This window comes from Rattus norvegicus, chromosome 6, assembly GCF_036323735.1.
Source record: "Rattus norvegicus strain BN/NHsdMcwi chromosome 6, GRCr8, whole genome shotgun sequence".
Taxonomy (NCBI): Eukaryota; Metazoa; Chordata; class Mammalia; order Rodentia; family Muridae; genus Rattus; species Rattus norvegicus.
This window is the reverse complement of record NC_086024.1, coordinates 136,637,939-136,654,052: the sequence shown is the minus strand read 5'-3', so window position 1 is coordinate 136,654,052 and position 16,114 is coordinate 136,637,939. Positions and strand designations below refer to the sequence as shown.

Genomic DNA, 16,114 nt, shown 5'->3' with positions numbered 1-16,114 from the left:
ATTCCCAGCACCCACATGGTGGCTCACGACCATCTGTAATGTGATCTGATGCCCTCTTCTGGTGCGTCTGAAGACAGCGACAGTGTACTCATATACACAAAATAAATAAATCTTTATTAAAAGTTAACTAATTTGTTTAAGAGAGAGAGAGGAGAGAGAGAGAGAGAGAGAGAACGCGCAAGTGAGCCGGATAGCGGCACATCCCTTTAATTCCAGCACGTGGGAGGCAGAGGCAGGCAGATCTCTGAGTTCAAGGCCAGCCTGGTCCATAGATCAAGTTCCAGGATAGCCAGGGCTACAACAGAGAGAAACCCCATCTCAGGAAAACAAAAACAAACCAAAACAAATTCAGTGTGTTTAGAAGTTCTATTCATCGCTTCTCGGCCTTTTGGCTAAGATCAAGTATAGAAGTTCTATTCTTGGTCCACTGTTACACTAGTCTATTTTATTGTGGCAGAAATGTCCTTTCCGCATCTGAAGGTTTAAGGAAAGGCTTGAAGGTCTAGACTTCTGGCCATTAGAAACTGGTCCCCACCCCTGCTGGCAAACAGTAAGCAGCATGGAATGTGTGCTAGTGTAACAGGGCAGTGTGCAGGGCAGCATGCAGGGCAGTGTGTCGAGAAGCCTTGGTTAGAGCAGAGGGGACTCAAGTCACATCAGCCTGTCTCAACCCTTCATGGTGTAAATGGAGACCATGACAGTCAAGAAGTGACCTGCATGGTTATTTTCATAAAGTACAGGCGTGAAAATGCTCCAAAACTATACAGCCTGTGCCAGCCTCCAACTCCACACACAGCCGATGAGCCTGAACTTCTTGTGAAAGCTTACAAGCGTTCTCTCTCTCTCTCTCTCTCTCTCTCTCTCTCTCTCTCTCTCACACACACACACACACACACACACACACACACACACACACACACACCAGAGGACAACTTCCAGGAAGTTCGTTCTCTCCTTCTACCATGGGTTGTAGGACTCGGACTCAGATTGTCGTCAAGCAAGCACGTTTATTTGCTGAGCGCTGGCCTTGGATTTATGATCCTCTTACCTTCCAAGTGCTAAGTGTGCATCACCACACCCAGCTTATGGGGAGCTGGGGCTGATCCCAGGGCTTCATCCATGCTAGGCAAGGTTCTACCAACAGAACTGCACTGTCCCGCCCCTTTTGAGAAAGCATCTCATTCTGTAGGCTAGGCTGACTGAAACTCATTACACAGTCACGGCAGTCCTCCTGCCTCAGCTTACCAAACTGTTGGGATCAACATGAGTCACCGCACCTGGCCTCCCAGTGTTTTATGAACTTAATGTTGGGCTTGTGGGCTCCTCATTACAAATGGGGGGGTTTTATGTAACGTGACTTACATCTCAACTGAAGAGAGAGAGAGAGAGGATGTGGTAGGAATTACAGGTCTGAGTGAGTACACAGAGCAAAGGGTAGCTGGGGATCACACAGCAGCCTGCAGCTCTGGTTTACTGGGTAAATCCCAGCAAACACAGCAAAGAGGAAGGTACCAGCCAGGGAAAGGGGTAGGCAGAGCATGGACGCTCCTGCACAAGTCTTCAGAAGCACACTGCATGGAAGGCGTTCTCAAAAGCTCTGGGTGTTTCCAGTGGACCCACCAAAAACTAGGAGCACCCAGAAGGTGCTGAGATCACAGACAGCCCATCGCGCTATGCACTGTGCACACGGACAGTCACCCAGCACCAGGCACAAGTCAGAGGATAGTCTGCAGGGAGCAACCCATGCTATGTGTTTGGGGAAACAAATGACCAGTCTAGAACTACATTACAGTGTGTTGTGGGTTCAAGAAGATAAGTGTCAAAATTACAAAATTAAACAAAGACCTGGCAAGACCATCTGATAATACGTGACACAGCTGAAAACATGCTCACACAAAAGGCTGCACGCCAATGCTCCTAAAGTAAAATGCTGGGCAGATAAAAAAAAAAAAAACATATACACAAATTGTAACAGCAGGTGTGGAAACAACTCAAAGGCTCATCAATAAATGGGCAAACAAAATGTAGCACACTCCCACAGAGAAATATTGTTCGGCTACAAGAAAGGGATCTTGGTGGTACGCTGAGTTCAAGCCCAAGGGGCCACACAGCAAGACTCCACCTCAAAACAATAACAAAAAAGTCAAAAGGGAAAGGAAAAGAGGCAAAGCACGCTGTCAGGAAGTGCCTTGTGATGAGTTCAGTGAGGCAGGACAGGCAGAGGGGAGCACAGAGGCCTCTGAGGTTGCACAGCGGGTACAGAGCACGTCTACTCCAACAGACCACAGGGCTCACGGCTGGCCCCTCAATCTCTCGCAAGCCAACCACACAATAGCTAGATAAGTAAACGGAGCCTTGGCTACGTGAGCCCCTAGCTCACAAGATGTCAATAGACAACTGTTTCCACGGTGACTGCTCCAGCCTTTTTGCTGTTTGCCTTTTGAGACAGGTCTATCTGGGGGGCCCTGGATGGCCTGGACTCACTGTGTAGACACTCAGGGGTCCACCTGCCTCTGAATTTCTAGCCTGTGCTACCAAGGCCCATCTTCTTTTTTAAGGAGGAGGCAGCCTAGGCTGGCCACAAATCGTGATCCTTCTGACTCTGCCCCTTCCGCACCCCGACCACCTCCTGTCCTTTCTTGAGAATCCTATGGGGCTAGGAATGAGGCTCAGTGACAAAGCATGCCTAAGGCCCTGAGCTCACTCCTCAGCACTGCTAAAACTTAAGTAAATCAAACTCTGAATACTCCAGAGGCACCGTCAGAGCATCAGCAGAACCCTTGCAGGCCCCTCTTAGCCATCAGACAGCGTCTCCTCTATCCAACCTCGGTCTGTAACTAATCTAAGTAATCCTTTCGTCTTCTCTCCTACTGGGAATCCTGATGATGAACTGAAGGAGCTCGGTAGGTAGAGTGCTTGCCCAGGTGCCAGGGTTCAACACCCAGCAATCCATAAAACTACGAGAGCTGCTGCAGGCCTGTAGTCACAGCACTCCTGCAGGCAGGGAGATCAGAAGTTCAAGGTCATTCTTGACCACACAGAAACTAAAAACCAACCTGGGTTACATGAGACTGAGTCGTCACAGCATGCACACACGCACGCACACACACACACACACACACACACACACCACACACAAACACACACACCACACACAAACACACAAACACCACACACAAACACACACACCACACACAAACACACACACACCACACACAAACACACACACACCACACACAAACACACACACACCACACACAAACACACAAACACACAAACACATACACCACACACAAACACACACACCACACACAAACACACACACACCACACACAAACACACACACCACACACAAACACACAAACACACACACCACACACAAACACACACACCACACACAAACACACAAACACACAAACACATACACCACACACAAACACACAAACACACACACCACACACAAACACACACACCACACACAAACACACAAACACACAAACACATACACCACACACAAACACACAAACACACACACCACACACAAACACACACACCACACAAACACACACACCACACAAACACACACACCACACAAACACACACACCACACAAATACACACACCACACACACACCACACAAACACACAGCACACACACAGCACACAGAAACACACACCACACACACACACACACACACACGCTCCCTCCCCACGTGATTATCCAATAAGCAGTGATCAGCACAAAACCAACATACGAATAGCAATATGTGGACAAGCAGCTTCTGTTTATGCATTTACAACACACACACAATTTAAAGAGAGAGAATTTCTAAAGAACAGAGGCCATAAGTCTGAGAGCCATGGGGAGCGGCGCACTCGGAAGGGCTCAAGGGAGGGAAGGGAAGGGAAAGAAGAAAATGACGGAGTCATATTTCAATAAAAAAAAAAAAAAAAGTGTTCTTGCCAGCTGTGGTGACTCAGCCTTTAATCCCAGACTCAGAAGGCAGAGACAGGTGGATCTCTGTGAGCTCAGGCCAGCCTGAACGCCTACAGAGTGAGTTCCAGGACAGCCAGGGCTCCACAGAGATGCTGTGTCAACTGTAGATAAGGGGTGACAGCGCTCACATGAGGCTGAGACTCTGACAAGCACATGTGTGTCAAAGCCTGACATGGAAGCCCTGAGGGGACTGTCCAAAGCCTGCTGTGTCTCAGTAATTCACACTCCTTCTGTCAGGAGGACGGAGTGGCCACAGCACCCACTTCACGGGATCAGTCTAGTAACCGGTGAGGTCCTCCAGAGGCATCTGGACATAGTAAGAGGCCACACTAGGCACTGTTAGTCTGGAGACCTGTGGCTTAGAGAGGCCAGCTTGGTGGCTGGCTACACCTTCAATTCCAGCATTTAGAAGGCAGAGACAGAAAGACCTCTGAGTCTCAGGCCAGCCTGGTCCACACAAGTTGAGTTGTAGGTCAGCCAGGGCCACATACTGATAATCTGTCTTAAAACAAACAAAAGAGCTCAGAGGTAATGGGAATATTTTAGGACCAAAGAAATCATTTAATTCACAATGTATTATTCCATTAAAAGACTTTATTCCAGTGTTATTGTCTAAACCCAAAAAACATGACTTTTATCTCCAAATATTAGGAAAAACAAAACCACAAGTCAATTTTTAGGCTTGGTGGGGGTTTTTATGTTTATTAGAGTGAAGGGCTAGGGAATGACCCCAGGGCTGTACATACTAGGCCAGCGCTCTAACCACTGAGCATACATCCAGGCATGCTTAGTGCGAGACACAGCCTTGCCGTGATGTAATCTGGGCTGGCCTTGTGCTCAGTCTTCTGCTTCTGCTTAAGGGCTGGAGTGCAGGGTACACCACCATACTGGACCACAGTGCATGCCGACCCGTGAGTACTAACTACTTCAGGTTGGTTGTTTGTGTGCTTGCTTGAGACAGGGGTCCCTACATATAGTCCACCAGCTGTCCTCTGAACTCACTGAGGACCAGTCTGGTCACTAACTCATGGAGATCCACCTGCCTCTGCTTCTCTAGTGCTAGGACTAAAGGTGTACGCCACCATGCTTGACCCTCGTTAGGAAGCTGCAGCCCAGACTGACACAAGGATGCCCTGACAGCAAGTAGACTGACATAAGGACGCCCTGACAGCAAGTAGACTGGCTCTTGTACCTCGTCCCAAGCACCTCAGCTCCTGTTATAAGGTGCAAGGGGCCGGGGGAGGGGGGGTCCCAGCAAAACCCTCAATAGTCAGCAGTGACCTCCTAGAGGCCAAATACAGAAGACTTTTCAATCCAGCCGTTCTTGGCAATCCTCTTCTCCCAGAGTCCCGGGGCTGCTCTCCCTTGAGGCGCTCGGCCATCTCCACCAGGCAGTCAGCACGATGGCACAGCTGGCCCTCTGTGGAATGCTGATTCACTCTCATCTCCAGCCTCACTCTGTCATAACTGCAGGCCTGCATCTCTAGCTAGTTCCCTGGGCCTCCCACAAGCACCTGGAATTTATCATACCCAAAAGTAAACATCATCTTGTCCTCTCCCCATTCGAACAGGGCGGGTGTCACCAGCCAGCGAGTCACCAAAAACCAAGGACGCTACTCTAAATGCCTTCCCTCAGCAAACACTTAGTGCTGACTGTACCCCGAGCACTGCCCAGGAAGGCAGGGGTAAATCCCACCCATGCGGAGATGAGGGGTGTATGAGCAGAGACAGCAAAGTAAGAGAAGGGAAGCCGGGGTAAAGAGCAAGGCTGCTGTTACAGAGGACCTAGGTTCAGTTCCCAGCTCATGACCATTTGTAACGTCAGACCCAAGGGACCCAATGCTTTTTCTGATTGCCTTAGGCACCAGGTACACATGTAGTGCACATGCCCTCACGCATGAAGACCAACACTAATACACATAAACCTTTTAATCATAAATAAAGCACAGCACTGTCTGTAGAGGGCTCTACCAAGAAAGGTCAGCAGGATAACTCCGCCCAGTGGCACCTGGCTGCCCTTCAGTCCAGCCAGAGCAGCCAGGGAGACAGAGCAGGACACTACCGAGAACTTCAGTAGCTGACTCCTGGTCCACTGGCCATGGTGTGCACAGGCTCACCCTGACACATTGCTGGAGTCCCCCCAGCCCTCGCCCTCCTGCCCCTCCCCAGATTACTACATTGTAGCTCCCACTGACCCACCCACTCGGCCATTCCTCTGCACCTCCAGCCACCGTCCTAACAGGATCACAAGACTAAGGTGGATACTTCCTAACTAGCTCACCCTGTGCCCAGCACCACCCACACCGCTACCCCTACCTGCTCTAAATGCCAGCCTGGCTCACCTCACCTCCTTCCTCCTTCCAATCACAGAGCAGGAGCACATCCCTACCTCCCCTACCGGCACAGGAGGGTTTCCTGCCTCCCCTCCCGTGCTCCACCCACTGGGACAGGCCTCAACCACAACTCACTGGGGCCTTGTCTTGTCTGCTCCCATCAAGATCACACATGGCCAATCCACACGTGCCTTGGAATGTCCAGGAAGCCTCCTCACCACTCACGCTGGGTCTGAGCCCTTTGGAATCCAAGCCAGGATCCCTAAGAGCACAGTGCTGCACAGTGGCCTTTCACACTCAACGCTCCCTCCAGCCCACACTTCCACACTCTTAGGTCAGACATCTTTATTCTGTTTTTCACTTAGTTTGAGGGAGACTCCTTCTGTGGAGCACAAGATGGCCTCAAATCCTTCTGCCCCACCCTCCAGAATGCCTGTGCCACCATGCCCGGCCTTAAACATTTTTACTCTATACTCTAAGACTTGTCTTACTCAGCTTGGCAGTCATTTTCTTGTTGCATAATCTGATTTCTGATAGACACTCCATTAAGACCTAAGTCTCTTCTGGCTTCCCTTTCTGGTTCTTTTAAGTCAATCATGCCTGGAGATTGTTTATGGCCCTTTTGAGATTTTCACTTTTTCCAACCTAAAAAAAAAATACTTAAAAATGTTCTTTTTTTTAAGAGTTATTATTAGTGTGTACACCTGCAGGGTTTTTATGTGTGGGACAGAGGTCAGAAGAGGGTCTCAGATTACCTGGAACTGGAGTTAAAGACAATTATGTGCTGATTGTATCTGGGGGCTGAGAATCAAACCCAGGTCCCTCTGAAAGAACAAGAAGTATTCTTAACAACTGAGCATCTCTCTAGCCCCAAGAACATATTAATCTTTTTTAATGTCGACATTTAAGTTGCAGATAACCTTTGGTTTGTTCTTGCACTGAGAAAGCAGGACCTTCCGGATCTAGGCTACTACCCAGCACTGAGTGCCCTCTTCAGCCTGGGAGTTTGCTGTAGAATATTTAAGATGTGTAGCCCTCGCCTCTTCAGTCTTTGCACTTGAAGAATCCCTGTCCAGATTCCACGCAAGTCTATGCTTTTCTTGTTTTTCATTTCTGTTTTGAGATTTTGCTATGTAGTGGTAACTGGCCTTGCACTAATCACGCACACAAGCGCCTTAGCCTCCTGAGTGTTCACGTTGTAGACATGCACTGTCACTCCCTGCTACACACACTTTTACAACACTGGTGCTACAGAGAGGTCACCACCAGGTCCCACCCCTCTTGGTTCCAGCACAAGGGCATTAGGCTGGTCTGCAACACGATGCTGCATTCTTCAATGATCTGGAAGGGGCCCGCCCTCCCACACACCACACGCTCTGACATCTTAAATAGAATCATTGCATTCCTACAAACACTTAAGGCAAAGAACAGCAAGTCGAACTGCCTACCACAGCAGAGGCTTGTAGGCAGTCCGTGGACGAAGATCCCCAACTGTGGAGTGCTTAGGAGACTCGAGGAGGTTGGACTGGTTTCCTGGTGGGATCTCACTGTCCTATTGCAATGCATTGCAGGTTAATTCCAATCTAAGGCTTAGTCATACTGTATAAAGAGCCCTGGAATTTAAGTAACTCGAAGAATCAAAAAATGCAACTACCACGTAGCCATTTAAGTTGTGTATAAATGTCTTGCTCTCATGCTTTTTAAAGACAGTTCTGCAACTACACCAAATCACCGCTTAACAACACAACAGCAGCAGGCAGAGGCGATCCCAAGGCAACACACCTGGGGACAGACTGCAAACCTCGTTATAAAGCCATCCACTACATCACACATTAATATTACTTTATTAACGCCTTAATTTTTTTTTTTTTTTACAGGAAGGGGGCTCCACATGTAACAAGGAAAAGCACTCCAGGCTGGACACGTTCAGGTCACCAAGGAGATTCCACACCCGGTCACTGAAAGAAAGAGACTGGCTGGCCACGGGCCACCGACCACAGCATGACAGCACGCCACCCAGGGCGGTGCCGGGGAGAGGTGGGGGCTAGAAGGGCGGAGAGGCCTGAGACAAAGCCAGTCGGCTGAACCCCAACACACACACACACACACACACACACACACACACACACACACACTACCACCACCACTATCTCTTCGGAAACTCAGCAGAGAGGCTTTGGGTCCCTAAATCCACAGCTGCCACTGGAAGGCCGCCCCCCCAACCCCCCGCCCAGAGGCCTGAGTCAGGGCGGGGCCCTGAACGCAGATGGGACAGAAGCCTGAGGGACAAGGGAGAGGAGTGAAAGAGAAGGGAAGGGGCAGGGACTGAGGCCTGGAGTGCAGGCAGAGAGGACTAAGCCCCGAACCTATACGGTCACGGACAGAGAAGGGACAAGGACCTCAACTCGGAGAGGCACAGGCAGAGATGGGACAGGACCCGACCCAGAACTGGATGGGAAGGGACAAGAGCTTCAGCCTGGATTTGCAGGCAGAGAGATGACGACAAAGACCCCAGACAGGAGGGGCGCAGGCCGTGACAGGGAAGGGACCCAAAGCAGGAGCGCAGGTAGACAGGGACAAGGACCGCAGACTGAAGGAGCGCAGAGAGGTGACAAGAGACCGGAGCCTAGAAAGGCGCAGGCGGAGAAAGGACAGAAGCCCCAGCCTGGATGTGCACAGGCTGAGAAAGGACAAGGACCGCAGACCGCTGGCGCGCAGGCAGAGGTGACAAGAAACCGGAGCATGGAGGAACGCGGGCGGAGCGGGGACCCCAGGGTGCAGACAGGGATAGGAAGGTCGGGGAAGGGTCTGGGTCCGGGTGGAGGAGCAAAAATCGCAGCCTGGACCGGGTGCAGATGCGGCGATGGACGGAAAGGTCCAGAAGCCTCAGCCTGGAGGATGCAGGCGGGAAAGGGTCGCGGCCGCGGCTGGAGCATTGCGCACAAGCCGCGCGGAGCCCGGGGCGGGGCGGGGACCCGGCCGTGCACTCACCGTCCGATCGGAAGCGCCGCGCTCGTCGCGCTGTCACGGGCCGAGGCCGCGCAGAGCCCAGCCGCCTCAGCAGCAAGCGACGCCTCCGCAGCCGCCCCGCAGCATCCTCACCCCGACCCGCGCTCCGCAGCCTCGCGCCACCCTCCGCCGCCGAAAATGGCGTCGCCGGCGCCGCGCCCGCCCCACAATGCTGTGCGCCGTGACGTCACCCGCCCTCGTGCCGCCGGGCGGGGCTCAGGGGAAACTGAGGCTGGGGTCCGCAGTCCGGAGTTCTTCACCAGCCTCTGATCCGGGTGTGGTCCCCTCAGACCCGGAGGCCTTACTGGTCGCGCCTCCACCCGTGGAGGAGAGGAAAAATGCCAGGCGGCCAGGGCCCACCCTCTGCGACTCGCTCCTGACCGCAGCTCTCGACCTCCAGCCTGGCCCAAAGGGCAGGCTTGCCAGCTCAGGTTGCTCCTGGGCCTCGTATAGCCGCCTGGCACCCCAGCTGCAGGCCTGACTCAGCAGCGGGCCGGAGGGTACGCTGACTCAGTGGCAAGGCCGAGCTTGCCTGCCACCGGCTTGGGAACCTTCCAGGTGCCTTTCCCAGAATGGCCCGGTCGGATTGCTAAGGGGTAGGGATTACGAGTGCCCACAGCCTCCCCACCTTGGGAACCGTTGCCCGCTTCTGATGGTATTGCCCAGCACCTGCTGCCGTCCTCCACCCGGCAGTCACACCTACCAACATCAGGGAGGCAGGTGCTTTTGGTCTTAGCAAGCAGATGCAGTTACTTTGGCCTCCTAGAGAAAAACCAAGGCTGGCTAATGAAGGGGCAACTCCCGTGGACAGCGTAGCAGCTCAAGTTGGCCTAAGAAGAGGCTGTGGGTTCAGTCTGTACTGTTTTGAACAGTCTTTACAGGCTTCATTTGCCCCAGCACACACTGCTGCTTGGATGTCGGGTAGCACCAGCTCTTCAGCCACTGCCATACATCTGAGCAAGGCTTGTGACAGCTCCCGCCCAGGTGCTGTTGGAAAGAAAAGAGTAGGCTTAGCGGGAGCCCATTTCCTTCCCATGTCAGTCACTGCCCCTCAGAGCCTTGTGTAGGTGCACATTTCTTCAGCGAAGGGCTTTTTTTGTTTCGTCTGTCCCTGCCGCTGCTTGTTCAAGCTTTATCATCTCGTTCTTTTGCCCCTTCAACGATAGCCATTAAGTTCCCAACGTCCTCACGGGAAGACCCAGGTGCATAAAGTGGCAGATGATGTCTACTGGCCAGCTCCCATTCCAGCAGGAAAAACAAACTCAGACAATCTGACTTGTTGAAACAGCAAAACAGGCAGTGGGGGGAGGGGGGGATGCACGACCCAAACTCCAAGGTCAGAAAAGTGTGCAGACACCCAAACTATAGGAGAAAACAGGGCCATGGAGTCAGCGTAGAACACTCCAGTAAAACCCTGAGCATCCCTCTTGTGTGGGGGAGAAGAAAAGACCAAGCTAATCAACCCCTGCCGCAACCATGTATCACTCTCAGCAGAGCGTAAACCTCCTTAGCTTCGTCTACCTACAAAGGCCCACAGGACCTGGTTGTGTTAACTTCACCTTGTCCTGTCCCTAGCTGCCCTCACTTGTCCTTCAGTTTGCTCCGCCACACTCAATTCAACGTCCACCTGCCTCGAATGCTTAGTGACTTCCTATGGAGACATAAAGCGACATCTATCTTTTCAGGGACTGGAGAGATGGCTAACAGGTAAGAATGCTTGCTGAACTTTCGGGGGACAGCAGCCACATCGGGTGATTGCTCACAATAGCCTGTAACTCCAGCTCCAGTGTACCTGGCCTCTGTGACACCTGCATACATGGGCACACTCACACATAGGTGCGTAAATGAGTGTGAGTCTTTGAAAGATTTATAAATAGCTGTTCATCCCCAGATAGGACATCAACAGAGCAAAGAATTCCACCCTAGTCCAGTTTGATGAGCCAATGAGATTAGGGTTATTTACAGAAACAAGGATGGGCATACAAGCATGGCATACACCCAAAGGCCACCCAGCACGGGTGACAGCTCATCAAAGTGGCATTGCTGGAATCCCACCCTCAGTCAACCAACCTCCCGCACCTCTCAGGACCATGGACAGCTGGAAGGCAGGAAGGAGCCATTAGTGGACTCCTGTGGTTTAACAGCTCCTTCCCATGAATGTAGCCAACACTGCAACATCTTGCTTTTTCCTTCATCAGCCCCACAGGGCCAAGGACTTCTGTATGACCCATAGTCATCTCCGCTCCACCATAGACAGAGCCATGTTTTCCCCACAGGAAGCGGTTACACCACAACAAGTGTTCTTTGTCCCCAGGTACTTCAAGACTCAGGTAGAGCCATTCCTTCAAAGCAAGCCTTCCATGGCCATGCCAGCCTGGCCAAGGCCTCCTCCAGGCTTCTGCCTGTCCCTTCTCTAATGTGCATGTGGTCAGTGTACACAACCACTTATCCCCTGACCTGATGGCACTCGAGCAGGGCTGTTCCATATCCTCGGTCCTCACAGCCAGGCCTAGCACCTGCCACGGGGCACCAGGGTATGCCACTGAGGCCAGTGTAAGGGAGGAGACTCGAGCTGACCCTTCTCTTTCTTTGCCTCACATCTTCTGGAAGAAGAGAATGCACACTCAGCCCTTTGAGTCCTTGACTTCTGTCATAACTCTCAGGATTCCTGCCAGTTCTTAGAGCCATTAATGGCTGAGGCTGCTCCCCACAGGGGAGGGGCTGACCAAGGCAAAAGGCAAGGAGACTGTGTTCCGCTGCTCACATATTTGTCGGGACAGCTGCCTGGTGGCTGAGTGAAGCGGAGGAGGATCTACAGTCAGCCTCACCTGTCTCTGAGACCAGCACCCTCCCTTGCTGAGTACATCGCAGACGAAGACATCCTCACTTGTCATATATATGTCATATAGAGAGAGATAGATAGATAAGTAAATGTCACATATAGATAGATGTCATATATATGCATATATTTGTATATATATGCATATATATTTGTATATATATGCATATATGTGTGTGTATGTGTATATATATATATATATATATATATATATATATATATAAAATGACCTTCAATTTATGAACGTCTTCTTCTACCTCCCAAATGGTGGGGCTCCACCATACCCAGTTTATTCTGAGCTGGGTTTATGTTTTGTGCATACTAGGCAAGCACGCTACAAAATGAGGGACTACATCTCCCGCCCTATATTGTCTCTGATGATTGTTTGACCCTCACAGCCACTGAAGAGAGCACTATTGCCCCCCATCTTACAGATATGTAGCCCAGCCTCTGTAGGCTTTGGGGGTTGCCTATTATTTCTCAGAGAGACATTGTGTCTATCAGTTTGAGGGATCACAACAGAATCAGTGCCTCTGACTTGGAGACTGGCGGAGCCAGGAGTCACGTCCCAGGTGAGTCTCCCTTCACAGTGGGAAGGTTTTACTCAGCAGGGTGCATTGGGTGAGCAAGCATATTATCTGCCCATCTCAGTGAGCCTAGAGGAACAGGACCCTGGGAACAAACATGGGGGGTACCAGGGTAAAGCCTTCACACCTGTTCTCAGAGATCCTTGTGGCCTCTGAGTATCCGTGGGACCACCTGAAAGGTTGGGGGGATTGTGCCAACATGGGGCATCAAGAGACCCTGGGTCCACATATTGGGACTAGGGTGGCTCCAGATGCAGCAGGCTAGCCCAGTAAGCCTGAGTGCTGGTCCTGTTCTATCCAGTGAGTGCGGCTAGCATGGTGGCACTGCCTGTCTGCTTCTCTACCCGTTTCCCTTCCCCAGTGGAAACCTGTGGCCTCTGGCCTCATTATTTCCTTCTCCTTCAGCCTCTGGCTCTTCTGTCCTGCGCCCAAACCTGGACAGATCAGTAAAGCTGCCTAGAAATGTGAACCAAGGCTGGGGCTCAGTGTGCAGGTTTGATCTCTGCCCTAGTTAGGGTTCCTATTGCTATAAAACACCCAAAAGCAACCTGGGGAGGAAAGGGTTTATTTGGCTCACACTTCCAGATCACTGTTCATCACTGGAGGAAGTCAGGACAGGATCTCAAGCAGGACAGGAACCTGGAGGCAGGAGCTGATGCAGAGGCCATTGAGGGGTACTGCTTACTCCCTTGCTCCTCATGGTTTGCTCAGTCTGCTTTTTTTTTTCTTTTTTCTTTTTTCACTTTTCTTTTTTCGGAGCTGAGGACCGAACCCAGGGCCTTGCACTTGCTAGGCAAGCACTCTACCGCTGAGCTAAATCCCCAACTCCCTCAATCTGCTTCCTTATAGAATCCAGGACCACCAGCCCAGGGGTGGACCCATGCATGGTGGGCGGGGTTCTTCTTCATCAATCACTACAGGCTTGCCCACAGCCCAATCCCTTGGAGGCATTTCTCAGCAAAGGCTCGCTCCTTCCTGAAGACTACAGTTGTGTCAAGTTGACAAAATTAGTCAAAACATTGTCCTTCTGTTTGTTTTTGAAACAAGGTCCCATGTAGCCCAGGCTGGCCTTGAACTCAGTATGTAGTCAGGAAGACCTTGAATTTCTGTTCTCCTGACTCTGCCTCCTAAATGCTGGGATAATTGACATAAACCAATAATAATAATAATAATAATAATAATAATAATAATAATAATAATAATAACTAAAATCCTAGGTTGTTTGATCTGGGGACTGTCTCATTGGAATTGCAGGGTCAGAGACAGCCTGTAACAGGTGCTGAGATGAAGCTGGCATTGGAGAGCAGTGAAGTAAGCTGAGGGAGCGCACGCCCTTAGTCCCAGCACTCGGGAGACAGAGGCAGGCAGAGCGCTGAGTTCAAGGCCAGCCTGGTCTACAGAGTGAGTTCCGGGACAGCCAGGGCTCCACAGAGAGATTCCGGTCTTTAAAAAGAAGGAAGAGGGGTTGGGGATTTAGCTCAGTGGTAGAGCGCTTGCCTAGCAAGCGCAAGGCCCTGGGTTCGGTCCCCAGCTCTGTAAAAAAGAAAAAGAAAAAAAAAAAAAAAACAAATAAAAAGAAGGAAGAGAGGTGTTGGATCCCCTTGGGCCTAGAATGACTAATCGTGTGAGCTCCCATGTAGATTCTCGGCAACTGACCTGGGGTTTCTAGAAGATCATCCAGTGCTTTTCCCTGCCAAGCCATCGCTTCAGTCCACGGGCGTATGCATGCAGTCAGTTTTTGTTCTGTTCTTGTACTTTGTATTCTGATGAGACTATTTTAATACACTAATTCTTCATTACCCAAGGAATACATGGAGCAAATGGAATGAACACGGTTCTTCACATTTGAACATTAAATAAAAAAGGAGGGAGAGGGCTGGAGAAGTGGCTCAGAGGTTAAGAGCACTGACTGCTCTTCCCGAGGTCCTGAGTTCAATTCCCAGCAACCACATGGTGGCTCTCAACCATCTGTGACGGGATCTGATGCCCTCTTCTGGTGAAGACAGCTACAGTGTACTTATATAGAATAAATAAATCTTTTTTAAAATGAAGGAAGGGAGAGGAAGAAGAAATAGAACTGCCAAGCAGAGTTTGAGCTAGTTACTAATTTAAAAAAAAAATTTTTTTTGGTTCTTTTTTTCGGAGCTGGGGACCGAACCCAGGGCCTTGCGCTTCCTAGGCAAGCGCTCTACCACTGAGCCAAATCCCCAGCCCCAAAACCATCTTTTTAATGTAAATACACAATAGGTATCTGTCTCAAGAGACAGGAGGCTGAGGTTGTCCACAAATGCCCAAAAAGAGAGGAAAAGAGAGGAAGAAGGGGAGAGAAGGAAGGAAGAGGAGAGAGGAGCAGGAAGAAGCAACAGGAAGAAGAAATGGGAGGGTAGGCAGGGAAGATGTCACCTGGGAAGCTCCCTCCCTCCGGAGGGACTGGAGGGCAGGTGAGTGGGTGACCTTAGGCAGCTGGATGCAGTTGTCCCTCCCCTCAGAAGCCTGCAGCCTCCTCCTGACCTCATGCTGCTTGCTCTGTGGGAGGCTTCGAGGCTCTGGGAAGAGTCGCTGGGCACACCCGTCCTGGTATCCGGCCCTGGGGCTAATCCAGCTCCTTCTGCAGATCACACCCTTTCTCGTCTGAGGCTTTAATTCTAAAAATGGAACTTCCAGACAGTTTTTCCTTTGCAGAGCCAAAACTGCCCTGCACAAAGCTGTGGGGCTGCTGCCTTCAGAACAGCAGTGCTGAGATGAGAGCCGGGCAGTGAGGCAGGGGAACTCCCACTGGCCATCTCTGCACCTCATATTCCTAGGAGTGCCTGTGGGGCTGAGGACGAGGCCGGCTTCTTCACGGAGTGCCTGCACCCAAGGTTCCCCCAAGTTCTGCAGGCCAGTTCTGTCACTTCCTGCCAATCATGACTCAGGAGATCCAGGGTCTTGGTAGCTTTGGTAGCTGTTCTCACATGATTCTGGACCCACTGTTATTTTTATTTTCAAGGTAGGGTCTCACTATGTAGCCCTGGATGTCTTGGAACTCACTATGTAGACCAGGCTGGCCATGAACTCACAAATATCACCCTGCTGGGACTAAAGACAAGCACCACAGCCAGGCTCCGGAGGAGCTGACTATGGGGTACATCTCGCAGGTCTTGTCACATGACTAGACTTCCCTTGCATTCCTGGTACGCCCCAGTAGGCCACGTGGTCTGAGGGTCTTCAACATCTTTACCAAATCGTTCTGCCTGTCCCAAAACTATGTCAATGGGCTGGTGCGGTAGTGACGCTGTCACGTCTTTCTCAGTGGCAGTCGCCCATGTGACTCCTTCATGAGTCACCACCCGCCACTTGGCCTGCTCCTG

At 51.1% G+C, this 16,114-nt stretch overlaps 1 protein-coding gene across 25 annotated transcripts in view; it reads right to left on the bottom strand.

Moving 5' to 3' along the window:
• Klc1 (kinesin light chain 1) overlaps positions 1-9,461 on the bottom strand; it is a 45,808-nt gene extending 36,347 nt beyond the window's left edge. For 22 of the 25 annotated variants that reach the window (XR_010052051.1, XR_005505437.2, XR_005505438.2 and 19 more), the window contains exon 1: positions 9,321-9,461. The gene's annotated coding sequence lies outside the window, so the exon portion shown is untranslated. 25 annotated transcript variants of the gene reach the window in all.
• Between the last annotated feature and the right edge of the window lie 6,653 nt (positions 9,462-16,114).